Source organism: Chrysemys picta, chromosome 2, assembly GCF_011386835.1.
Source record: "Chrysemys picta bellii isolate R12L10 chromosome 2, ASM1138683v2, whole genome shotgun sequence".
NCBI classification, from domain to species: Eukaryota; Metazoa; Chordata; order Testudines; family Emydidae; genus Chrysemys; species Chrysemys picta.
In genome coordinates this window covers 53,763,671-53,791,189 of record NC_088792.1, presented here as the reverse complement: position 1 = coordinate 53,791,189, position 27,519 = coordinate 53,763,671, and the positions used below count along the sequence as shown (strand labels likewise).

The following is a 27,519-nucleotide window of genomic DNA, read 5'->3' as shown; positions in this document are numbered from 1 at the left end:
ACATGCCAAATGGATGACCTTGTGTTTATATTTAAAATTAAGCATAAGATAGCAAATGTTAATAATGGAAGATGCAAAAATTCAAAATATGGATGTTGCCAACCCTCACAATTTATTGTGCATCCCACAGTATTTGGTGTTTTTCTTAAAATCTCAGTTCTTGGAGCGATGTTGATTTGTGCAAATCTCAGCTTTCATTTAACAGCAAAGTAAAAATCTTGAGAACACGACCCAACTGCGTATTAAAGATTCAAAACTCAGAAAGCAAATTAAAAAAAAAACCACAATTGTTTCTTAAAAATAAACCCTCATGGTTTCTAAGTCAATCTCTCAATTTTGGCAGATTTGACTCAATTTTGGGGGGATTTGACTCAGTGAACACTTGGGGATGGTGGTACTGAAATCACAACTAAGTGCTTGGATTCAGTGACCAGGAATTGCCTTGCAGTGGGAACAGCATAACATGTTCATAAGAAAGAGTACATATACCTAAATAAATTGTGCTGTGCCAATGTCTACACTACATGGTCTCCAGAAAGATATTAATGAAAGCAGCAACTCAACAATCTAACACAGAACATGACACAAAGGCATGTAACCAGCCTATAGGGCACTGTTCTGGGTACTAGTGAGGATTTCTAGTCTTGTTGGGTTCCGGGAAGTGGGCAGATTCAAGCCCACTCATGGCTGAAGGACCCTTCCCCAGCCTGTGAGGAGGATCCACTAAGCCCAGGATATAACAGAAAAAATACCAAGGAGGGTCATAGGGTCAAAAATAGGGTACCTGAAAGGAACACCAAACAGAGGACCCCGGACAGCACCCACCGCTCCTCGAAGGTATCAAGGGAGGATTTCTAGTCACTGGCAGGCAGGGACATAATGGACATAGTCTACTAGTCTATGTCCATGACTCACCCCATCTCTGAATTCTCCTACCCTATTTCAAAACCTGAGCTCCCCTCCCTGTTGCTGTTTTCAGACATTTCCCATAGGTCAGGTACCAGTAGAAGAATTCTGGTTATACTGGAAGATCAAGCTGTGCGTGTATATTCCCCATACTGGCCTGGCAACCAAGAGGTAAATGCAGGGATTGCTGGCCTGTGCTGATTGGTAGCCTCACAACAGCTGCAAGAAAAAAAGAGCTGGGAAGCAGAGGGGCAGGGTGGCTGCCAGAAGAGCAAGCGCTGGAGAAGGAAACTCCTGCCAGCAAGCTGCTGAGAAGCTGTCCAGAAATGGCACCCTGAGATGGGACAATCAGATCTACAAGAACCAAGGGAGATAGGAAAGAGCTCAGGGCACAGGAGTTGCTGAGGCCAGATTATGCTTGGCTGGATTATGGGCCCTGAGCTGGAACACAGTGGAGTGGGTGGGCCTGGGCTCCCCTACTGACCCTGAGAGACTTAAGAACTGAAGGGGTTTCCAGACCCTCTGAACATCAGGGCCAGCTGATCCCACCAAGTATAAGGGGAAAACACTCATACCCCATCAGGACTCAGGCAAGAGGAACTGACTGCCTTCCCCCGCCTCCCATCAGATCAAGTGAATTCCAATACAATGCTCCACCTGGCCAAAGGGGGTACAGTTGCAATGGCATGCCAGCTCACGCTAAGGCATGAAGTAACCAGCACTGAGCCCAAATCAGCTCTCTACAGGTGATAGGGGTGGGTAACAGAGGAGGAAGATAAAGTGTTTCACGACTAAAATAAGGCAAATTGACCGGGGAGAGTGTTTCCTGGGGGGGCAGGAGAGGGGAGGGATGTGGGACTCCAGTCTGGAGAATATTGTGGAATGTAATGAAGACAGCAATGCGGTTGCTGCTCTTTTTCAGTACCTCAGTGCATGGGCATATTTGTCCATAGTGACCTAAGAGGTAATTAGCCATACACAATGTAGACAAGCATGCCTCCAATTTGGTGGTGGTCTTATTAAGGCACAGGGAGCTTATATTTAACAATTACATTGTTTTTATTTAACACAGCAATGAGAATGTGTAGCCAGCCAGTCTGTTCTGCCATTCAGAGCCCTGCCTTCCAAACAGAGGCTTAACCTGAGCATCTGCAGCCACACCCCACATCCTGACACAACGGCAGTCACTCTACACCTCTTATAAGAAGGTGTAATGACACTAGCACAGTTGAGCTATCAAAGCAACGTTGGTATCTGTGCATCATTTCCAGTAGAGATGAGACACTAAGGTTCCTGGCAAGGAGCCCTTTTCTCAGTACCTGAATAGACATGTGAGATCAATCACAAAGACTGTCCGTAACCTTACCCCATGCACACTGTTATGTGAATAATGGGCATTATGAGGTATAGGGTGTGCACTATGTCTGAATTAATGTTAAGACAGCCACCTAAACCGTTGCAATTTACTGCCTTTTGAGTGTGTGATAGTTCAGCCTTAGAAGTTCATTAACATTAGATTTTAGCATTTAGCATCACACCCAGTCATTTCATATAAGTTTACAAGGCCAGGTTTTCTTTATATACTTAATTATGTCTATATGAGCTTCTTGAAAGAGAATACATAACAGTGTGGCATAATTTTGAAATATTCCCATTGCACATGAGAAATGATGCTAGGGATGAGTTATGCAGGTCATCCCAAATGAGAGCCATGCTATTCTACAATACAGATTTTACACTATTTTGTAATATAGATTTAGTGTCACTCCATAAATCATTTTCAACTAACATTTGGAGTAGAGTTAATCCCATTCAAATTATTACAGAATATTTTGAAATTACTAATTAAAGGATCTCTACATAAAGAATGATCTACAAACGCAACACATGGCATGACACTGAAGGAAAATGAGTTTCCAGTGGTCTAGACACATACCTCAATCAATATGAATACAAGGGAAGAGACGTAGACATGTTTGGCTCCTACACACATCTTAAAATAATGTAACTAAAGTCTATGTATTGGCTGCTCCCAAGTCAATATGTAAAAGAAAATCAATGTGGTACTGATATCCCCCCTTCTTTCTAACATCAATTCAAGAAGGTATTTATTGTTATTTTAGTCTCTTTCTGATAGTGTTTCCATAATGCAATATAAAATCCTTGTTCCATATTATGAAGCACAGAGCAATATAAAAATTCTTTCCACATTATAATTTACATGAGAGAAATAACTTCATATTAGCCTTAAGATAACAGAGTGACTGTATAGAAGAATAAAAATGTCTCTCTCTAAAAGACTGGAGGTAAAATCTTAGCTGAAAATCATTTCTGGTACCTTCAAGGATTCTGCTGAATTGGTGGGATCCAGTTTGGCTTTATCTGTATCTAATCAGTGCCTACTTTCTTTGCTATTGCCCTCAGATGGCCTCAGCAGTTTGAAATACTTAGATAGTTTCGGATATTCAGATATAAAAGTTTCTTGCCCATCTTCACATAATTTAATGGTCAAAGTTTGCCCTTTGTAACTGAAGAACTTGAAAGGAAATCACTGTCTGTATTTCAAACTTTCTTGCCGCTATTATCTGTTTGACAATTAAAAAAGGGGAATAGTTTAAAGTTGAAATATTATCAAAGACAGACAATTTACGTCCTTCATAAGACAAATGTTAAATCATCTTTGCTGCTCCTAGAATCTTCTCTTTATCAGCACAGTTATGTTCTCCAATATCTCAAAGCCAGATGTTTCTCAGTTGGAGGGATGAAGGTGCAAAACAGGGCTTTATGTACTCAATTAATCTTAAAAGAAAATTTCTGGATCTTCCAGGGTGCTGTGAAAGATATTTCAACTACCTTAAAAATTCATCCTTTTCCCTCTCCTTCTGCAATAACTTTCACATTATTATGGTTAAGTCTTTCTCCATTTTCAATAACGTCACTTTTTTTGTGTGTGTTAGTTTGAGGTTAGTAAACTGCCCCCAGAACAGGAGATGAGCTATTTAGCTATGATTCTGTAGCTGAGATTATGCCACTCATGTCCCTCCTTTCCTATTGCAGATCAAAGATTAGCTTTTGTAGATCAGCACTAGAACTGGTTGGGAATTTTATATCAAACATTTTGTGTCAGAAAATGCTAATCTGTCAAACAAGTTTTCACAGAAATATATTGGTTTCTATGAACATCTTGTAGGGAAGGTTTCTCAGCCCACAATGGAATTTCTGGTCAGACAGAGGCCCATTCCAGAATAGCCAATAGCCCAGGGATGCACAATACCCAGGTGAGAGTCCTGAATCAGGCAAAGCAGGGACTTCCACATCCAAGATGAGTGCCCTAAACAATGAGATACTGGCTATTTTGGGGTGTGGGTCTCTTTTTTCCATGGAAAATTTCAAAAGGTCTAGTTTTCGTTTCAATGCAGAACAAAAACAAATGGCAAAATGTTTTGCTAAACTGAATTCAAGCCAGCTCTAATCTGTACATAAAAGCACCAGTTTTTTAACAAGTATTTTTAATTCTCCTTTGCTACTGGAGAAGAGTGCTTGATGCTGGGGCCATGGTTCTGGAAGCTAAACTGCCCTGTTTCATTCACAAAGGGTGAAGCTGAATGCAGGTTAAGCTGAACAAATGGAACTTTATTAAATTTACAGACAACCCCCCAACCTAAAGCAAATACTCACCAGCAACCACACATCACTGAACAAAACCACTAACCCAGGAACCTATCCTTGTAACAAACCCCGATGCCAACTCTGTCCACATATCTATTCAAGTGACATCATCATAGGACCTAATCACATCAGCCATACCATCAGGGGCTCGTTCACCTGCACATCTACCAATGTGATATATGCCATCATGTGCCAGCAATGCCCCTCTGCCATGTACATTGGCCAAACCGGACAGTCTCTACGCAAAAGAATTAATGGACACAAATCTGACATCAGGAATCAAAATACTCAAAAACCAGTGGGAGAACACTTTAACCTGTCTGGTCATTCAGTGACAGACCTGCGGGTGGCTATATTACAACAGAAAAACTTCAAAAACAGACTCCAACGAGAGACTGCTGAGCTAGAATTGATATGCAAACTAGACACAATCAACTCCGGTTTGAATAAGGACTGGGAATGGCTGAGCCATTACAAACATTGAATCTATCTCCCCTTGTAAGTATTCTCACACTTTTTATCAAACTGTCTGTACTGGGCTAGCTTGATTATCACTTCAAAAGTTTTTTTTCTCTTAATTAATTGGCCTCTCAGAATTGGTAAGACAACTCCCACCTGTTTATGCTCTCTGTATGTGTGTATATATATCTCCTCAATATATGTTCCATTCTATATGCATCCGAAGAAGTGGGCTGTAGTCCACGAAAGCTTATGCTCTAATAAATTTGTTAGTCTCTAAGGTGCCACAAGTACTCCTGTTCTTCTTTTTGCGGATACAGACTAACACGGCTGCTACTCTGAAACTTATTAAATCCTGTGCACTGCTCTGTTCACATGTGTGAGATGGTCCAGCCTGACTTCCTGTATTCCCTATTCCACTGGTATGCTGTCAATAAAAGCCCCTCCAGGGAACAGTGGCCCTTTGACTCCTGTTCCCCTCGTCATGATACAAGCCCCGTGCCTGTTGTGTATTCAGAGAACAGTCCCAGTGGCAGCAAAACTACATTACAGATCGAGTCACATCTGGAGTTAGAAAAATAATTTTAAAAGCTTCCTCTTCCTTTTCTATCATCTTATAATTCAAAAATCTTTTACTGTATGCCATGGGAAGAAAATCTAAGGGAAAACGGAGTTCAGGAGAGCTGACTGATTCTTAAGGAAACAATATTAAAGACAACTGCAAACTCTCTCAATGTGAAGGAAAGATAGGAAGAACAGTAAGAAGCCAATATGGCTCCCTCAGGAGCTCTTCGATGACCTGAAAAAAAAAATCAAACAGGAATTAACAAAGTGGAAACATGGATGACTTTCTAAGGAGGAGTACAAAAAGAATAGCAAAAGCATATAGGGACATAATCAGAAAGGCTAATGCACAAAATGAGACACCTAGCAAGGAACATAAAAATCAATAAGAGAAGAAAGACAAGGAAAGTGTAGGTCCCCTACTTAGTGGGGAAGGAGATCTAACAACTAATGACATCAAGGTATTTAATGCCAAGGCTGAGGTATTTAATGCCTATTTTGCTTCAGTTTTCAATAAACTGGTTAATGGTAATCGGACACTTAACACAATTAATATTAACAACAAGAAGGAAATGCAACTCAAAATAGGGAAAGAACAGGATAGAAAATAGTTAGATGAGTTAGATGTATTAAAGTCGGCAGATCCTGATGAAATTCACCCGAGGGCACTTAAGGAACTAGTTGAAGCAATCTTAGAACCATTAGCCATTCTCTTCAAGAAGAAATGGGGGATGACTGAGTACTGGAGAAGAGCAAACATAATACCTATCTTTGAAAAGTGGAACAAGGAGGACCCAGGGAATTGTATATCAGTCAACCTAACTACAATACCTGGAAAGATAGTGGAACAAATGAACAAAATTAATTTCTAAGCAATCAGAGAATAAGAGGGTTATAAGGAATAGTCAGCATAGACGTGTCAAGAACAAATCATGCCTAACCAACCCAATTTCCTTCTTTGGTAGTGTTACTGGCCTAAGGGAGAAAGCAGTAGATATTACAGATCTTGATTTAGTAAGGTTTTTTATGCAGTCCCTCATGACATTCCCACAAGCAAACCAGGGAAATCTTGTCTAGATGAAATTAGTACAAGGTGGGTGCACAACTGCACTCAAAGAATAATGATCAATGGTTCAATAGCAAATTGGGAAGGCATATCTAGTGGGGTCCCACACGGATCAGACCTGAGTCTGGTAATATTCAATAATTTTCATTAATGACTTGGATAGTGTAGTGGAGAGTTGGATTAAAAAGTCTGTAGATGACACCAAGCTGGGAGAAGTTGCAAGCACTTTGGAGGACAAGATTTAGATTTGTGACAAAGTTCCTCCTCTATCTTGGTGGGTCCTGTGCTTATTGGTAGATTTTCTTGCCTCAGAGATTCACCATGTGGGTTGGGGAACAGCCCAGAGACCATCCCCTCTGGAAGAACCCGCAGTCCAAGTCAATTGGGAGGTTTGGGGGGGGAACCCGGGCCCACGCTCTACTCTGGGTTCCAGCCCAGGGCCCTGTGGACTGCAGCTGTCTATAGTGCCTCCTGTAACAGTTGCATGACAGCTACAACTCCCTGGGCTACTTCCCCATGGCCTCCTCCAAATATCTTCCTTATTCTCACCACAGGACCTTCCCCCCGTTGTCTGATAACGCTTGTGCTCCTCAGTCCTCCAGCAGCACACCCTCTCACTCTCAGCTTCTTGCACCTCTTGCTCCCAGCTCCTCACACTTGCACCACAAACTGAAGTGAGTTCCTTTTAAAACCCTGATTAGCCTGCCTTAATTGATTCTAGCAGCTTCTTTTTAATTGGCTCCAGGTGTCCTAATTAGCCTGCCTGCCTTAACTGGTTCTAGCGGTTCCTGATTACTCTAGTGCAGCCCCTTCTCTGGTCACTCAGGGAACAGAAAACTACTCATCCAGTGACCAGTATATTTGCCCTCTACCAGACTCCTGTACTGGCAGAAGTCACCAAAGTCGGAGACCTCCTGGACTACAACCGGGGAGACTGGCTGGATCCCCTGATGCTCGCTCAGCACATGGGGCTCTCCAGACCTTGTACTCCCTGGCGCGTGCTTCAGGAGGTGAGGGCCGCTTTACCACCCACTGCTCGGGACTATCTCGACCGGGTCCTGCGAGAGGGCACGCCCCGCCCACCCTCCACTCCAAGCCCTCCAGACCTTTTCATCGGGCCCCTGCCCCGTAGACCCAATCGCCCTCCCCCCCGTCCCTTCGCTATGAGCCGGCTGCACGATCTGCAGCCGGTTCTGTTCCGGACCATGCCAAGGAAACATCTATACACGCTCGTGCTCCATGTTCTTCATGTCCTCACCCTCGCGTCCCGCCCCGATACGAAGTGGCAGGACCTCCTGCCACCTCTGGAGGGTGAGGAGCCCCGGTGGGCCAACCTTTATTCTACTCTGATCCTGAAGCCCACCGGGGACATAAATTGGCGGCTCCTTCACGGAGCCGTGAGCCCGGGCGTGTACTTGGCGCGGTTTACCCCTATCCTAGACACCTGCCCCTTCTGCAGCATGAGGGAAACGCTGGCGCATGTTTACCTAGAGTGCGCCAGGCTGCAGCCCCTATTCCAGCTCCTCAAGGATATTTTGTTACAATTTTGGTGCACTTTTCCCCTCACCTTTTTATTTATGCACTCCCTATCCATCACCCCACAAAGTCACGGGACCTCCTGGTCAACCTCCTCCTGGCCCTAGCAAAACTGGCCATCTATAAAACCAGGGAGAGGAGGTTGGCTGATGGAGTCTCCTGTGACTGTGGGGCCTATTTACGGTCCTCCGTTCGTTCACGTATCCGGGCAGAGTTCCTCTGGGCGGCGTCCACTGGCTCCCTTGATGCCTTCGAGGAGCAGTGGGCGCTGTCCGGGGTTCTCTGCTCCGTGTCCCCGTCTGGTTCCCTTCTTTTGACCCTTTGACCGCACTCCTGTCCCTGTTCTTTTATTAGTTGTCCCCCATAATTTTTTGGTCTCCAGGCCCTGTGGACCCCCCCTTAGGCTGAGGGAGATCCTTTAGCAGTGGGTGGGCTTTGCCCGCCCACATCCTGGATCCCAATAGGACCAGACTCCTGTACCCCACTGGTCTGGGTCTGTCACACATTCAAAATGACCTGGACGAATTGGAGAATTGGTCTGAATTCAACAAGATGAAATTCAATAGAGATAAGCATAAGGTAGTTGACTTAGGAAGGAAAAACCAAACACAAATACAAAATGTGGAATAACTGGGTAGGCTATAGTACTTCTGTAAGTGATCTGAGGGTTATAGTGGATCAGAAATTGAATACGAGTTAAAAATATGACGCAGAAGTGAAAAAAAGACTAATATCATTCCAGGATGTATTAAGAGGAATGTTGTAATACACGGGAGGTGATTTTCTCACTCTGCTCACTATTGGTGAGGCCTCAGCTGGAGTACTGTGTCCAATTCGAGGTGCCACACTGTAGGAAAGATGCGGAAAATTGGAGAAAAAGTCCAGAGGAGAGCAACAAACATGATAAAACATTTTGAAAACCTGACCTGTAAGGAAAGGTTAAAAAACCGGACATGTCTAGTCCTAAGAAAAGATGACTGAGGAGGTTCCTGATAGCCCTTAACATATTTGAAGACTGTTGTTATAAAAAGGGACACTGAAGCCCCAGTGGACATGGCAAACAGTTGATCAATCTGCAGCAAGGGAGTTTTAGGTTAGAAATTAGGAAAAATATTTCCAACTATAAGGGTAGTAAATTTCTGGAATAGGCTTCCAAGGGAGGTTGTAGAATCCCAGTCATTGGAGGTTTTTAGAAATAAGTTTGACAAAAACACCTACCAGTGATGGTCTAGGTTTACTTGATCCTGCCTTAGTGCAGGGGGCTGGACTTGATGACTTCTAGAGGTCCCTTCCAGCCCTATATTCCTATGATTCTATACCAAACGTTAAGCCTGGAGGACATTTTATGGCTCCCCAGAAATTATTCACACATATGCCTGAAAAGTTTTCTCTGTTACAAAACTTCATGAAAGTTCAATTTTGCCAATCTCCTATGTTTATTCCCCCCCAATTTTTTAATTCAAATATGGATAGAGTACAGATGTTGCCTCTCAGATCAGATAATGATGATGGGTAAAATGCCAAACACAGAAAGGAAAATAGATGGGCAACAAGCCTTTCAAATCTCAGGCTACACAGACCTATTTGCTGGAACCAGCTAAGAGAAAAATGCCTTGTTTTTTTATTTCATTTAATTTCAGGCTTTTTAGAAAACATTATGAACAATGGGGAAAGGGAAATCAATTCATAAATATTTTAAAGTGTCCAACAAATATGGCTATGCATACATATTTATACTAATTATGATACTGAGTGTAGATTGCAAGCTGGTTTCCACTATAACCCCCCTGCCATTTTCACATAATCATATGTCTGATGAAGTTTTCCATGCTTGGTTTCTGATCTAAAATGACTTTTTTCCAGAAAGCTTAAACAAAATCCTTCCAGCCATCTGAATTCATTGGGGGTGGAAACAAAACACATTCATTTTTAAAAGATGTTCTACCCACACTTTTTTAAAGAGCTGGCTATGACAAAAACTGCTGAAGTTAGAAATATATTATTTACCTCACCTCTACCCCGATATAACACTGTCCTCGGGAGCCAAAAAAATCTTACCGTATTATAGGTGAAACCACGTTATATTGAACTTGCTTTGATCCACTGGAGCGCACAGCCCCGCCCCCCTGGAGCTCTGCTTTACCGAGTTATATTCGAATTCATGTTATATCGGGTCGCGTTATATCGGGGTAGAAGTGTACTTGTATTACTGTAGCACCCAAGAATCCCACTTCATTGTTTTAAGTGTTGAACAACCACAGAACAAAAAGACAGTCCTGACCCAAAGAATTTGAAATCCAAGTATATCTGAAAGAAATGTGACACACTTAGGCCTGGTCTACACTAGGCGTTTATGTCGAAGTTAGCGCCATTACATCGAATTAACCCTGCACCCGTCCACACTGCGATGCTATTTAGTTCGACATAGAGGTCTCTTTAATTCAACTTCTGTACTCCTCCCCGACGAGGGGAGTAGCGCTAAATTCGACATGGCCATGTCGAATTAGGCTAGGTGTGGATGGAAATCGACGCTAATAGCTCCGGGAGCTATCCCACAGTGCACCACTCTGTTGACGCTCTGGACAGCAGTACGAGCTCGGATGCTCTGACCAGCCACACAGGAAAAGCCCCGGGAAAATTTGAATTTGAATTCCTTTTCCTGTCTGGCCAGTTTGAATCTCATTTCCTGTCTGGACATCGTGGCGATCACAGCAGCACTGGCAACGATGCAGAGCTCTCCAGCAGTGATGGCCGTGCAGTCTGTGAATAGAAAGAGGGCCCCAGCATGGACTGATCGGGAAGTCTTGGATCTCATCGCTGTGTGGGGCGATGAGTCCGTGCTTTCTGAGCTGCGCTCCAAGAAACGGAATGCAAAGATCTATGAGAAGATCTCTAAAGACATGTCAGAGAGAGGATACAGCCGGGATGCAACGCAGTGCCACGTGAAAATCAAGGAGCTGAGACAAGGCTACCAGAAGACCAAAGAGGCAAACGGACGCTCCGGATCCCATCCCCAGACATCCCGTTTCTACGAGGCACTGCATTCCATCCTCGGTGCTGCCGCCACCACTACCCCACCAGTGACCGTGGACTCTGAGGATGGGATAGTGTCCACGGCCGGTTCCTCGGACATGTTAGGGGACGGGGAAGATGAGGAAGGAGATGAGGAGGGCGAGGCAGTCGGCAGCGCTCACAACGCTGATTTCCCCGACAGCCAGGATCTCATCACCCTTACAGAGATCCCCTACCAAGCGTCCCCAGCCGTTACCCCGGACACAGAATCTGGGGAAGGATCAGCCAGTAAGTGTTGTAAACATCTAAACATTTATTTTTAACAGAACAGGAATATTAACAATTAAAAGAATGGGTTGTTCATGATTACTTTGCCCTAGGCGCTTAACGGTTCAGTCATGGGCAGTGCAAGTTTTGAAAAAAAAATCTAGCAATGTCCGGTTTTCCGTGATTGTCCTGCCCAAGCCGCTCTTCTGTTTAGTCCCTGCTAGTGCAGCTACAATAAAATGCGGTCTATATGTCCGGGGATAGAGCAGTAATCCTCCTGGGACATCTCGATGAAGCTCTCCTGGAGGTAATTGGAAAGCCGCTGCATGAGGTTCCTGGGGAGAGCGGCCTTATTGGGTCCTCCGAAGTACGACACGTTGCCGCGCCACGAGACTATCAAGTACTCGGGAATCATTGCTCTGCACAGCAGGGCGGCATACGGCCCTGGTCTTTGGAGGCTTTCCCGGACCATTCTCTCTCTCTCTCGCTCTCAGAGATCCTCATCAGGGTGATGTCGCCCATGGTGACCTGCTTTGAATTAGGTAGGGGAATGTTAGTGTTGGGACTGCTTGCCCGTTCCTTTACAGAACTGTAACCGCTGGTTTGCAGCCACGCGGTGGAGGCGGGAGAGGGGCAGCCGAAAGGGATCGTTCCCGGGGACAGCCGCAAGGGGTTGGGACAGGGGCAGAGTTCCCGCTTGCCGGATTGCTGGCAGCAGGGACTGACATTGCTTTAAATGTGAAATGAGGCCAGTGGTAATATAAAAGTTTTACACTGCCACAAGTCTACGGCTTACCATGTCTGCCTGCAACAGAAATTCCGTTGTGCTGCCCCGCTTCTCAAATGTGCTGTGCAAGACCCCAGGCACTGAATGCGAAGGCCGAGAATTCGACCTTGTGCTGAGTGCGCATGTGATAGGTGCTGTGCATAGTCTTGTTCACAGAGAAAGACTATGTTCTTTGTTCACAACTACATTTATCTTTCTGAGGAATTCACTCCCTTTTTCCCATTTCCACAGCCCCATCTGCGACTGTCTCACAACCTAGCCTGGCATCACACTCCCAGAGGCTAGCGCAGATTAGGCGTAGGAAGAAGAGGACACGGGAGGACATGTTCTCGGAGCTTACGGCCTGTTCCCGAGCCCAGGCAGCACAGCAGACCCAGCGGCGGGAGAACTTGTCCCAAATGCACCAAGCAAACATGGATCGGGAGGAGAGGTGGTGGCAGGAAGACCAGCAGGCGACTCAAACGCTGCTTGGACTACTGAGGGAGCAAACAGACACGCTCCGGCGCCTTGTGGATGTTCTGCAGGAACGGAGGCAGGAGGACAGAGCCCCACTGCAGTCTCTCTCTAACCGCCCTCCCCCGCCACCAAGTCCCATACCCACCTCACCCAAAGTGCAAAGAAGGAGAGGCGGCAGAGTCCGTGCTAACTCTCACTCCACCCCTGCAGAGAGCTCTAGTAGTAGAAGGCTCTCATTCCCCAAAATTTGAAAAGTTCTTTCCTTCCCGCCTGACACAAGCCCCCGTCCAAGTTTCACCTCCCAGTTCCATGTGTAGTTGATAATAAAAAATACGTTTCTGTTTACTACTGTTTCAATCATGTTCTTTTGGAGGAGGAGGGGAAAGGGGGTTGGTAATTGGACAGGACAGTCACCTTTGGCAGGGTACACAGGCGGGGGCAGGTACAGCAGCAGGGCACATACACAGTGCAGTGATGCAGTGACTAGTTACCCTGGTTACTCTGGGAGGTGGTTTTCATGTTATGTGGTGGGGGGTGGGTTGCTCTGTGACTTTGTGGCGGGGGAGGGCAGTTACAGATCTTAAGCGGCGGTCCTTATGCAGGATCACAGAGCCACGCAGCAGGGGATCTGTAACCATCCTCCCCCTGCCACAAAGTCACATAGCCCCCCCATACACACAGTCCCGATCAGGAGGGGTGACAGGCTCCGTTGAAACAACCATCCCACCGCAGCGGAGCCTGTCAATCCTTGAGTTTAGAAGCTTCATTCGCGTCACTACACTACACCCGCTCCGCACCACAGTCTGCGTCCCAGTTTTAAAAAATTCCCGCGAAAACAGTATTAAAGAAAACGGTGTGCATTAACAAAGTAGAACTATTTTTATTTCGAAACGTGTGTTGGAAGGGGGCTGAAGGGGGTATGTAACTGGATAGGATAGTCAACATTAACTGGGTAAAGAAACGGGGGCAGGTTCAGCTTCTCTGTACACAAACTTTAAAGTCACAGGTTACCCTCCTCACTCAGGAACTTAGCTTTCAAAGCCTCACGGATGCACAGCGCTTCCCGCTGGTCTCTTCTAATCGCCCGGCTGTCTGGCTGTGCGTAATCAGCAGCCAGGCTATTTTCCTCAACCTCCCACCCCGCCATAAAGGTCTCCCCCTTGCTCTCACAGAGATTGTGGAGCACACAGCAAGCTGCTATAACAACGGGGATATTGGTTTCGCTGAGATCACAGCGAGTCAGTAAGCTTCTCCATCTCCCCTTGAGACGGCCAAAAGCACACTCCACCACCATTCTGCACTTGCTCAGCCGGTAGTTTAAGAGTTCTTTTTCACTGTCCAGGGCGCCAGTATAGGGCTTCATGAGCCAGGGCATTAGCGGGTAGGCTGGGTCCCCGAGGATGACTATAGGCATCTCCACATCCCCAACAGTTATTTTGTGGTCTGGGAAGTAAATACCTTGCTGCAGCCGTCTAAACAGACCAGAGTTCCTGAAAACACGAGCGTCATGAACCTTGCCCGGCCATCCCACGTAGATGTTGGTAAAACGTCCCCTGTGGTCCACCAGTGCTTGCAGCACCATGGAAAAGTATCCCTTTCGGTTAATGTACTGGGTGGCCTGGTGGTCCGGTGCCAGGATAGGGATGTGAGTTCCATCTATGGCCCCACCGCAGTTTGGGAATCCCATCGCTGCGAAGCCATCTATGATCGCCTCCACGTTTCCCAGGGTCACTACCTTTGGCACCAGTACATCAACGATTGCCTTCGCTACTTGCAACACAACAACCCCCACGGTAGATTTGCCCACCCCAAACTGGTTCGCGACTGACCGGTAGCTGTCTGGCGTTGCAAGCTTCCAGAGGGCTATGGCCACTCGCTTCTGGACAGTCAGTGCAGCTCGCAACCGGGTGTCATAGCACTTCAGGGCAGGGGACAGCAACTCACAAAGTTCCAGGAAAGTTCCCTTCCGCATGCGAAAGTTTCGCAGCCACTGGGATTCATCCCAGACCTGCAGAACTATGCGGTCCCACCACTCAGTGCTTGTTTCCCGTGCCCAGAATCGCCGTTCCACGGCATCAACATGACCCATTGCCACCGTGATGTCCTCGGCGCTGGGTCCTGTGCTTTCTGAGAGGTCTGTGCTACTCTCAGACTTCAGGCCATCACCGCGGTGCCGTAGCCTCCTCGCCTGACTTTTCTGCATCTGCCTCAGGGAAACCTGTATGATAAGCTGCGAGGCGTTGAGAGCGGCCACAACTGCAGCGATGGTCGCAGCGTGCTCCATGCTCGCAGTGCTGTGGCGTCCGCGCTGTCAATGACTGGAAAAGTGCGTGAACTGATTTCCCGCCGGCGCTTTCAGGGAGGGAGGGCGGGAGTGATGGACGGATGACGACAGTTACCCAAAAGCACCCTGGACACATTTTGTTACCCAGAAGGCTTTTGCGGCTACACCCAGAATTCCAATGGGCAGAGGGGACGGCGGGAACTGTGGGATAGCTGACCACAAAGCACCGCTTCGAATGTCGACGCTTTCACCGTTAGTGTGGACTCACAAAGTCGAATTACTGTCCTTAGTGTGGACACACACGTTCGACTTTGCAATATCGATTCCAAAAATTCGATGCAAGTAAAATCGAACTACTCTCGTAGTGTAGACAAGGCCTTAGTCATAACTGAGGACTTGTGCGTTTGCTTGTTTTCAAACAAATTGCTTTGACTTTAACAATGCAATGAGCACTTAAATTGCAGATCGAGAATGTACTCAGCATTTTTTTACATGTGCACATTTAAGAAAAGATGAAGGGGTTAAATAATTAAGGTTGTATGTTCAAACTTAATCCTCACATTTCTTGACTTTAAGTTTACACAGTTAAGCACCCAAAAGTGTTGTTCCATTACCACCCCTCACCTTGTAAAGAAGTGATGGCCAGTGTTGGGGTACCATTAAAAGCAACTAAATATCAAGACCCTAAAACTGAGGCACCCCTCAAAATGCAGTCATGGGAAAATTTCTAATTAAGCTTCTTTGTAATGATTCAAACACAAAACTGGACTTTGAATTAAAAAAAACAAAACAAAACCATGTTTTAAGATAAGAAATGTTGACATTAAACAATATCTTCTATAACTCCCCCTACCCTTTAATCTATTGGGGGCGGAAGAAGATAATACACATGTACTGACTTATAACCTTGAAATATAACTGAAGGACTGATAAATGGTAAAATTAAAAGCCTTCTTAATTTATATTTTAATTATTTGTAACGAAGTATATTGAATAAGTGCAGATGAGGTAACACTTAGGCCAAGTCCTTGCTGACCTAAATGTGGTTTTGCCAAATCTTCTTTTGCATGGAATTGCTAATCTGCTTAAAATGTTATTGATGACAGGACAAGATAACATGTGTTGGAAAAAATAAGTATGGTAAATGATATCATTATATGTAAAGATATGGATCCACTGCCCTTTTTCTGGGAAGAGCCAGGGCAAGTTGACATAAAATGACATGACCCAGAAACTGCAAAACCAAGCAGGAAAAAGACAGAAGTTTGGTAACTGAAGCTTGTGCATGCATAATGTACAGGTTACCTAAAATCCAAAGGGATGATGTGCTAAAAGCCAAATTGGATAAAGATGAAGTAATCTGTAATGGAGAAATGTATAAAGGACCCAAGTGACCATGGGCCCAAACTGAAGAAACTCTGGACCAGAAACTGAAGAATGGGACCAAAGGACCAGACCAGTGGATCAGAGAAGGCAACAATCGTCATGGAAGATGAAAGAACTTCCTGGTGCCCCAAAATGTGGAAACTAGGGCCCATTTATCAATTCTGCCTTGTCTGTTATTATTCATCTGTCAAATGCATGTCCAGACATTATACGTGACAATTATTCTGTCTGAAATTAATAAAACGATTAATCCTAAATTGGGTGGACTTGTGACTCAGTTTCTCAACTTTTACCCCCAAAAGTCAGAGTCAGTAACTCTGAGTTGCTACAGGAATGGATCAGCTTGGAGCAAAGGCAAAAGGTAAGAGTCCTCCCCTTTCTCTCTCATTGGCAGCAGCCTCTGGTCCCCAAAATGTTTGTTAATGCACAGCAATAATAGAAAACTTTTCAAATAAAACTATCAGATTTTAAACCAGTACATAAAAAGGCCAAATCTGTTTGTTGCTTAGCAGCAATTATACACCTTGGGCACGAATTGCTTGTCTTGTGCATTGCTCCTGTGAAAGACCACGTCATTGCCCTGAAACCCAGGGCAAGGCTGTGCCACCTAGCACATGCAAACTTCACCTAGGATCTGATTTTTCTCCAATAAAATGCCATCAGGACCACAAAATACTCTGCAATCAACTCATTTTAACTTTGGTCTTTTAGACTAAGTTCTTTGGGCAGGGGCGGCTCTATGTTTTTTTGCCGCCCCAAACACAGCAGTCAGTGCTGAATGTTTCTACTGCAGTTCAAGAATTGCCAAACGTTCTTCCTCCTACAAGTTGGTAACTGGATGGCCCAGTCTTCTAAAAACTAACCCTGCACACTAAGAGCCTGCAGCTACAGAAAAGCTGTCAGGTGCTTCAGTATCTGTAGCGGGATCAGATGCCTGGGAGCATGTTGGCTAAGCTAGCTGGTGATGGTGATTAATGTTTGTTATTTACATGGCAGCAGTGCCTAACGATCTCAACCAGATTTGGACCATGTTGTTCTAGGCACTGTACACACATGATGAAGTAAATGACAGTTGCTACCCCAAAGACGGGGCAGCTCCAGGCACCATCGCCGTGAGGGCGGCAGTCAGGCAGCCTTCGGCGGCATGCCTGCGGTGGTCCGCCAGTCCCACGACGTTGGCAGCAATCCGGTGGCAGGTACACCGAAGACGCGGGACCGGCAGATCACCTGCAGAAACACCGCTGAATCCGCCTGACCAGCGGACCGCCCGCAGGCGTGCCACCAAAGGCTGCCTGACTGCCGTGCTTGGGGCAGCAAAAAAACAGAGCCGCCCCTGCCCAAAGAACTTAGTCTAAAAGACCAAAGTTAAAATGAGTTGATTGCAGAGTGTTTTGTGGTCCTGATGGCATTTTATTGGAGAAAAATCAGATCCTAGGTGAAGTTTGCATGTGCTAGGTGGCACAGCCTTGCCCTTGGTTTCAGGGCAAAGACAGTGTCTGGCAGCAGGTTCCCATGGTTTGTTTGGAATGAAGAAAAGTCTATGAGAGGCCACTCCTGCTCTCCAGTCCCTGCCCTCTCTTTCCCAACACAACCCACTTCAAAACTTCTTTAATGATCTGAAAAATTTGACACTTGAGTCAGATCCCTTCTGCCATCACCATGTTACCTAGTTGAGAAAGGAGGGCCTTATACTTAGGACATTGGGTGTATGGAAAAGGGAATTAAAGAAACTAGCTGAGCCAACTCATTTATCTCCTGCACATTCTACAACTTGCAACATCCACCCAGTGCCTGACTTTTATATTGCCTTTCACTTAATACACCCTTAACCCCCCTCCATCACAACCAGGCTTGTGCCCAGACAGTGAGCTGACTAGACCACCTTCCAGTATAACTTGCAGTAGCTCCGGGGGTGAGGAAAGGTGGAGAGTTCATATTCTGAACTGCAGCTACGCCAGGGCAGCAGGATTTGAGAAGAGGGCAGCATAAAAGGGCACAAAATTGCAATGATGAGTGCACCGAAATCTGTCTCAGACACTGGTCACATACAGCTCTGGTCTGACTTTCAGCCATCTTTGGCCCTCCTAAACCTTTCAAAACACACACCATCCAGGTGAAGCTCTGCCTCATATGCAGACTTGGAAAATTTGGTTCTTAGCATTGCAGCCTGGTGCACTCAAACACACACAGATACCTGTTGTTCAGGTTTGCCAATTTTCGTGCTATTTACACATCTGATAACTCTTAGGAGGTCTGTGAAATGGCAGGAATACCATCTTTCATTAAAGACAAGAGGCCTTAAAAAAAAAAGAAACCCTACAGCTTGATTACCCTGACCTAAAAATCTCCTAATATGTAATTCTTGCATTCAACTGTAACTTTGCAAGATTACTCCTGCTGAGCTGCAATGTGCTTATTTTTTATTTTATTTTAATTCCAGCTGGTCAGGTACAAAGCCATGATGTGGATGTTTGAACATGATGAAAATAAATTCATAAGCCCAATCTTTCTGCCACAGCATTCTCGCTAAGTGCTGCAATGGGTGAAGAGACCCAGCATGTGGCCAACCAAAACGGCCTTGTAAAATAAAAATAAAAGGGGGGTGGGGAAAAAATTCTGACATTTATTTAATGATCATGTGGTTTTGTGTATGTGAAAGAAAGGGCCCCTGGATCAAAGTCAGTATCCTGAAACAAAAAGAATTAACATTACATTACTACCCTTGTTTTTCCACTAAGTATTAGGCAGTGACCCAAGCAGTGAACTGATGTACTCGCCTTGGAACCTCATTTAAGCAAGTGATATGGCAGGTGGTGTAAATTTGTTCCTTCATGTTTTACTGCAGGTCAGTAAGATGCTTCACTCCTAAAGTTGAGCTGCTTATCTCTACATCTTCCATCTGCAGCTTTCCTGATTCTGCTATCCATGATCCATTCAAGGACTCTTATCTCCAAACTGTTGCAATACAAAGGATTAAAAACGTGATTTATATCCTGTTACTTCTTTTCTATTCCCACTGCTATACTTTTTTCCTAGCACTCCCTGGCAATTTTTGTCTCCCTCAGAAACTGGATGTGCAGTTGTTAGCCATCTCCCTCCCACCTGCTTCTCATAAGGGTCTCAGCATTGCCACTGGCACCTGTTCTGGGATGAAATCTTGCCCCACTGGAGTCAGTGGGAGCAGGATTTCATTCCTGGTCCTAGAACTTTTAATTAGTTTCACCTTCTACTTCTACATTGCCAGTTAATTGCACTATTCACTTTGTTTGTCAATAAAGTACAGACAGACAATCTTTATGTAACTGTCAGGCATACAGTACACCAGTATATAGGCTTCTGATGAATACTAGCTTCATACAATAGGAGATTAAATTTAGGGCTGCAATAGACAACAGACTGCCAAATCCCTGGTTCAACTTCTGTCTTAAGGCTTTTTTAAAGTCCTAATATAAATACCCACAAGACTAATTTAGCAAACATTGGCCTGTCCATAGCAAAATATAAACCTTACAATGTACCATGGCATAATTAATCAAGTCATCATTGGGTAAAAATAAAAAAAGACCTAGTTTAAGAAGAGAAATTCATTTTAAAAAGGGATTGAAATCAAAGAAGTGCAAATACATTTAGAACTACAGGGTACACATCCAAGTACAAATCTTACCATGAGGCCGTTGGAAAGAGATCTGAAAACATGGAAATGAGGCATTTTAAAGTAAACCGTTATTATTGGATCTCTAAACATCTGTGACATTTTAACAAGGAAAGTTGTGCTCTAAACACTTATAAAAGCTGGTCATTTTGTCCCTTAAGTGTTGTCTGGCATTCTCAGTGCAGCTTTTGAATTATGGTTTTCCTACCGCACTTTCCTTCCTGCCCACCCATCCTTATTTCTCATAAAAGGAAAACGTCAGCATTCAGTTTGCATCAGCCCAGCCACAGAACTGCCCATTAGACAGTTTTCTCAATGTTACAATCTCTGACACTCAGTTGTCAGTTACCATTTAACCTAAGGCAGGCAAATTAAAGTGAGACACCAAAACTTGCTTTTTTAAACTAATCCCTATATATATATATACACACACACACACACACACACAACCACAAAAGTCCATCAAGTCACTCTTCCAATAAAGGCATTGATACTAAAACCAAAAGCTTGCTGCACTATAAGCATTGAAAACTCCATATTTATTCTTACAGAGCAGTAGAGCACAATCAAAGTATTACTGATGAGAAATCTTTAACAGTACTTTGTACTTCCACAGTGCCTTTCATCTGAGGACCTAAAAGTATTCTACTATCATTAAGCACCAGAACACGTCTGTGATGTATGTGTTGCATCTATTTTTATAGATGAGGACACTGAGGCACAAAGAGGTTAATTAGTTTGCTTACAGACACACAAAGACTCCTTGGAATAGCTAGAAAGACTTGTGCTCTAATCACAATACAAAGCTTCCACATGCATGCTGGAAAGAAAGGCCCTAATCCTGAATGAGCTCTGGACAGGTGGATCCAAAATTATGTGTTCAAAGAGGAAAAATGACTTTCCCCTTGCTTAGATACTGGTAACTTCTTATAGTTCGTTTCCTTACTCTTGAATCCAACCCTTTTTGCCCTTTCAGGTTACTATTATATAAATTTTGTTGACTGGAGAACACTTATCTCAAGATTACTTTTTCTTCATGAAGTCACAGACTGAATTATAAGCTTTTAAAAACGAATTTATCCACTTTTAAGTTGCTAAGAATCCATAGTGTTCAGTTTTCAATATAGTTTTACTTGTTACCATGATCAAATATTTTAATTTCTTCCACATCTTCTTAGGCAAAGGCCCTGAGCAGAATCACTTATTCAGAGAGCTTTGTACTGAGGGCAGAGAAAAGGCCACTAAAGAACTATAAGCTAATACACTATTCAGAAGTTTTCCTTAAAAAAAAAAAAAAAAAAAAAGCTTGTGGTGACCTTTCACTTTCCCCAATAATTTATGTAATACAAAAGTTTAATCTGCTTTAGAACGTTAATTAACAGGAAATGACTATCCAACTCTTGGAAGTTTATTTGCAGCAATTAAACATTTGCTTCTCCAGAATTTCTCTTTCCATTGATCAGACTTAAAGTGCAATTCACCTCTGCTGGGATGCACTTCTAGAAGGTCACAAATAGACTTGTGCCATTTCACTCACTTTCTATTAGAGATGTATCAAACTACCCATGAACATTCATGCTGTATATCACTGAACACAAATGGGCCCAATGACCTGTAGAGAACAAGGGTATTGAGCAACCTATTAGACATGCTGACAAAAATACAATATTTGGGTCATATTATACAACATAAAAACAATTACTTTCAAAAGTTTCACTAAAAGACAAAGGTCACTAAGAAGTGCAATCCAGAAAGAGAAGACCTCAGTTTTATTCATCAAATGTGGCACTTGTTAGAGGTGACGTGTTTCTATAAATATATTTTTGCTAGTGACTACTAAAATATATAGCTCTAATCTAAGGGGCCTCTAAACGGTCTGTAATAGGTCAGGAGACCTGTTCACAAACCACAATTAAATTCCAAATATATGACTCTGTACAACAAAAATTCACAGTGGCCTTTTGGCTTTTTGTTTGTTTTTAAAATCTGTATAAAAACAGCATGAGCTCTCATATACAACGTAGATCATTTTCTCAGACATCCTCAGCAATATGCTAGGTGACATTTTGACAGCAGGAAAAGAAATTCAACGTTATCATTTATGACAGGCCACACATTGTGATAAAAAGGGAGAAAATAAAGACCGAATAAAGCTTGTCCCTAAAAATCAGGGGCAATTGAGAGACAGCTTGGGACCCCCATAGCATTTTTTTTTTAAAGAAAGTATTTCATACCAACACATTTCAACATGTACTGAGCCCTATTGCCAAAGGGCACATATGAATGAATGAATGAATGAAAGAGGAAATCTCATTAAATGCTGAAAGCAACTTCAGATTACTACGCATTTTCCAATACAACATCCAATAATTATATTAAGTTTCCACTAATGTAGTTAAGTATATCTCATTACAACTAATTGAGAAAGTACAATACATTAACCCAACCGAGGTATTTTATGCACAGAAAATTTCACTAAACCCTGCTCACAGTTCAGCTCATTGTGAAGTATGTCAGTGACAGGGCCGGCTCCAGGCACCAGCCGAGCAAGCTGGTGCTTGGGGTGGCAGCTTGTAGGAGGCAGCATTCCGCCCAATCCTAGGGCAGCAGGACCGCTTTTTTTTTTTTTGGGTGGTGTTCCGCTCTGGCGCGGAGGACAGGAGTGCCCTGCAGCAAGCCCGGCAGGGCAGCCCGCGTCCTTCCCTCCCAGCCAAACGGAGCAGCGCAGAGCCCTCCCAGCAGGCGGCGGGGCTGCGTGGCAGTGCCCAGCTGAAGCCCTGGCCGCCCCGCTTCTCTCTCTCCCCCCCCCCACTCCCTCCTCCTCCCCCCGCTAGACAGGGCATATCTGCAGCGCAGGGAGTCCCCCTGCACCCTGGCTCCAGCCGTGCCGCAGGTTTCCCCCCCCCACGTGGGGTGGCCAAAAAGCCAGAGCCGGCCCTGGTCAGTGATCATAATTTTTATCATCATCATCAGAGTGCATTATCAGCTTTTACATGACACCTTCTCAACTGCCCCTATTCTATGGTCTTTGAGATATAAATGTTTAGTCCTCAAAGTCCTTGAAAGCAGGTGCAATTCATCCACAGGCAAGAGGTAAACTTAAGTCCAACTCCACCTTTTAAACAACAAAGTATTTCAGAAATTGTGACTCTAAAAAAATGGCTTAGGGTGGCTTCATAGTCACTGTGTTTCACTGATATCCATTTCAAATATTCCTAGTTGGGCAAATAAAGACTAGTAGTCCTTCTCTCCCGCCCCAACTGTAAGCCCCACAAACTTACCCTGTGCTCCAGAGAGTCAAGCTGAGTTCTTTCCACTAGTGATAAAGATTCTACAAGCCTCAGATCCATATGTCCTCAGCTACACCTCTGCAGGCCCATTAGACTTACATAGGTTTGCAAAGATGTCCCAGAGGGCTTAATTTGTAGACAATGGGGCTGCACAGCTGTCATTCAAGACATAATTTGGCCTACCTGCTCTTCATTACTGGCAATGATGCACAAGCTGGAGTTAATCCAGGTTGAGCTTGCAGAACTGGCAGTTAGGTAAAGAAAACTCCTTTTACTGGCAAGCTGAGCATATTTGATATGGAATCAGCAAGACAGAATATATGGAACTCACTGTGTCATTCTTGAAGAGTGACTTTATAGGGCAGAACCACTCTGGCTAATGCATACCTGCTGACATCCCTAAAAACCAGTAGATTGGAAATTTGCATACATAAAGCCAGAAAAGGGGTGAAGGGGACAGAGCAAGATACCAGTATTTAATTCTAATCCCCACCCCATTACTGGCATTTTATTTTTAGCACCCTCTTCTAAGCATTTCACCCTGCTAGCACCCCTGCCCCCAGCATTCCACCTAGCAACACTTCATGTTTAGCACCCTCTCAAGGCATTTCACCTCCAGCCATTTTATCCCTCTCCCATATAATCTCCCATCTGCTTCATCCCTCCAGCATTTTTAGCACCATTCCCTCAGGCAATTCACTCCTCCAGCATGCACCGCAGCATTTCATTTTTAGCACCACCACACTAGCACCAAACATTTCCCTCTTTTTAACATTTTAACACTCCAGCCTGAGCCTGGCTCAAAAACCCACTTTGTATTTTTAACGGGGGGAAAACCAAAATCACCCCCAAAAAACAACCAACCAAAAATGCAACTATGACAGAGAACTCCCTCAAATAACCTACAGTCATGTGGTTAATTATTGGTTTGCTGTGTCTGGAGAAGCAGTAGCTAAGACAACAGAGAGCACATACAGCAGGGAATTCAAGGTGTGGAGGCTGCATGGAGCCCCATATACTCTACTTCTGTAGGGCTAACCCTGGATTCCCTCCAAGGGGGGGCAGAGCCTGCCCAAAAGTGGGGGGGGCAGGCGCCAGGGCCTCCCATCCCCACCCCTCCTCTTCTGCCCAAGGCCCCAAGGCCCCCCCGCCAAGCCGGAAGCCGGAGTGGGCCAGAAGCTGCAGACTCTCCACCTGCCTGGGATGAGGGGAGGGGGTCGAAAGCAGCCCCTGGCCTGTGTCCCTAACCCACGGGGCCCCATCCAGGGCAGGAGGGGCCAAGACAACCCACAGCTGCCCACACAGCTCTTACCTGGACCCAGCTTCAGCTGGGAGGCAGCATCCTGCCCATGGTAAGAGCCGTGTGGACTGCAGTGGGGAGCCGTGCTGCAGACCCTCTACCTTTCCGGGGTGAGGGGGGTCAAGAGCAGCCCCCACCCCATGTCCCCACCCTGCAGGCCCCTTCCCTGAGGCCCTGCCCCTACTCTGAGGCCCTGTCCCCCCACTCACTCCAGCTCCCCTCCCTCTGTCACTCACTCTCCCCCACCCTCACTCACTTTCACTGGGCTGGGGCAGGTGTTGGGATATGGGCTCCAGCTGGGGCTGCAGGCTCCGGGGTGGGGCCAGAAATGAGTGGTTCAGGGTGTGGGAGGGAGCTTCAGGCTGGGACAGGGGATTGGGGTGCATGAGGGGATGCAGACTCTGGGAGGGGGTTTGGGTGCGGGAGGGGGTTCCGACCTGTGGCAGGGGGGTTGGGGGATGGGCTCTGGCCAGGCAGCGCTTACCTCAGGCAGCTTCTGGTCAGCGGTGCAGCGAGGTAAGGCAGGCTCCCTGCCTGCCCTGGCTCCACATTGCTCCCAGAAGTGGCCGCCATATCCAACCCCTAGGCGGAGGCATGGCCAGGCAACTCTGTGTGGGGTGTGCTGCCGACAGGTGCTGTCCCCACAGCTCCCATGGGCTGAGGTTTCTGGCCAATGAGAGCTGTGGAGGCTGTGCTTGGGGCAGGGGCAGCGCACAGAGCTTCCCTGACTGCATCTGCATCTAGGGGCCACAGAGTCATGCCGGCCACTTCTGCGAGTTGCAGGGAGCCAGATCAGTCAGAGAGCCTGGCTTAGCTCTGCTGCGCATCCAACTGGACTTTTAACAGCCCGGTCAGCAGCACTGAGCGGAGCCACCATGGTCCCTTTTTGACCGGTCATTCTGATCGAATGCCAGATGCCTGGCAACCCTATGCCCAGGGCAGGTGAAGGGTCCACAGCACAGCTCCCCACAGCTGCCTGTGTGGCTCTTTCCCTGGGTCCAGGTAAGAGCCATGCGGGCAGCTGTGGGGAGCTGTGCTGTGGACCCTCCACCTGCCCTGGGTGGGGCAGGGGTGCTGCAAGGTGGGGAGACGGGCTGGGGGCTGCTCTCGATCCCCCCACCCTAGGCAGGTGGAGAGTCCATGGTGTGGCACTCCACAGCTACCCGGGCTCCCCAACCAGGCTCCGGCTGCCAGCCTGGCTGGGGTGCGGGGCCTCAGGGGGAAGAGGAGGGCGCGGATGGGGGCGGGAGCAGGGCCCCTGCCAAAAAGTGGATGGATCAGGCCTGTCCACTTTCAAAAAGTGGGAGGGCCATAGCCTCCTTGCCCCCACCCCCATTCTGGTGCTCCTGATTCCCTTCTCTGTGCTGCAAGGCCAAAAGTCCTCCAGTCACAGCCATGTGTACTGCAGTTCAAAGCTGGAGCACCTCCAACCACACCAGGTACTGTACCGTGCATTACAGAAGTTACACTATACATGGTCCAAACCGGACAGTCTCTACGCAAAAGAATTAATGGACACAAATCTGACATCAGGAATCAAAATACTCAAAAACCAGTGGGAGAACACTTTAACCTGTCTGGTCATTCAGTGACAGACCTGCGGGTGGCTATATTACAACAGAAAAACTTCAAAAACAGACTCCAACGAGAAACTGCTGAGCTAGAATTGATATGCAAACTAGACACAATCAACTCCGGTTTAAATAAGGACTGGGAATGGCTGAGCCATTACAGACATTGAATCTGTCTCCCCTTGTAAGTATTCTCACACTTGTTATCTAACTGTCTGTCTGTACTAGGCTAGCTTGATTATCACTTCAAAAGTTTTTTTTTCTCTTAATTAATTGGCCTCTCAGAGGTGGTAAGACAACTCCCACCTGTTTATGCTCTCTGTATGTGTGTATATATATCTCCTCAATATATGTTCCATTCTATATGCATCCGAAGAAGTGGGCTGTAGTCCACGAAAGCTTATGCTCTAATAAATTTGTTAGTCTCTAAGGTGCCACAAGTCCTCCTGTTCTTCTTTTTGCGGATACAGACTAACACGGCTGCTACTCTGAAACTATACATGGTAGCATTATGGAAAAGGGGCTTGATTGCCCCTGGGAAAAGCCCAGACCGCAACCAGCAACTGCAAACATGATTAGGTTGGGTGCAACAACAGCCATGTGCTACTCAGTATAAATCCACCCACGGATGTGCCTGTGAATCCATCACACACTGTACAATTAAATCTCTACCAAAGACTACCCGCTCTTATTAGGCAATCTCCTGGCTTAAGAAGCACCCCAAAATATCCCCAAATGTTGGTTATAATAATAATTTTGATACACTTCTATTAAAAGACCATCTTCATTAAGTAATCAATTACTGTAGCTTGTTTGAGTAGCCATTTCAGACAGGTTTCTTAATATACAAATATATCAGTAAATATATCAATATAGATTTTATATTTAAGTTTGACACTTTTGAAATATTTTTGGTTTAAACCTAAGAAAGCCTCAGTAAAGAAAGGGTAAGTAGCATAATGAACCCTCCTGCTACATTTGGGGAAATGGAGGGAGTGGGAGTCCATCACCTCCTGGCAAGAGGAACAACCTATTGAATGGTGGAGAGCCACACACACATGAAGAAGATGATGAAGCATCGACATTGTGAGGAAAAGCGGTGAACATTTTACAACAGAGGTAAAGGGATTTACACTTTGCTTCCTTCCTTCTACACACCACTGTCATCTTCTGCCCTGGTAATGTCGCTTGTGCTGGTAAATAAACAATCCAAAGCAACATGTTTAGTTGATAACACATGAAGTGAACAAGGGAGCATGGTGGTGACACTAAATATTAGAGACCTGACAGGACACAACTTTGCTCCCTTTGTCA

General features: G+C 45.4%; 1 long non-coding RNA gene across 1 annotated transcript in view; it reads right to left on the bottom strand.

The window, feature by feature from the left end:
- LOC135981093 (uncharacterized) overlaps positions 1 to 24,754 on the bottom strand; it is a 98,642-nt gene extending 73,888 nt beyond the window's left edge. The window contains exon 1 of the long non-coding RNA XR_010598058.1: positions 23,326 to 24,754. This is a non-coding gene — a long non-coding RNA (uncharacterized LOC135981093). The remainder of the gene's footprint in view (positions 1 to 23,325) is intronic.
- Between the last annotated feature and the right edge of the window lie 2,765 nt (positions 24,755 to 27,519).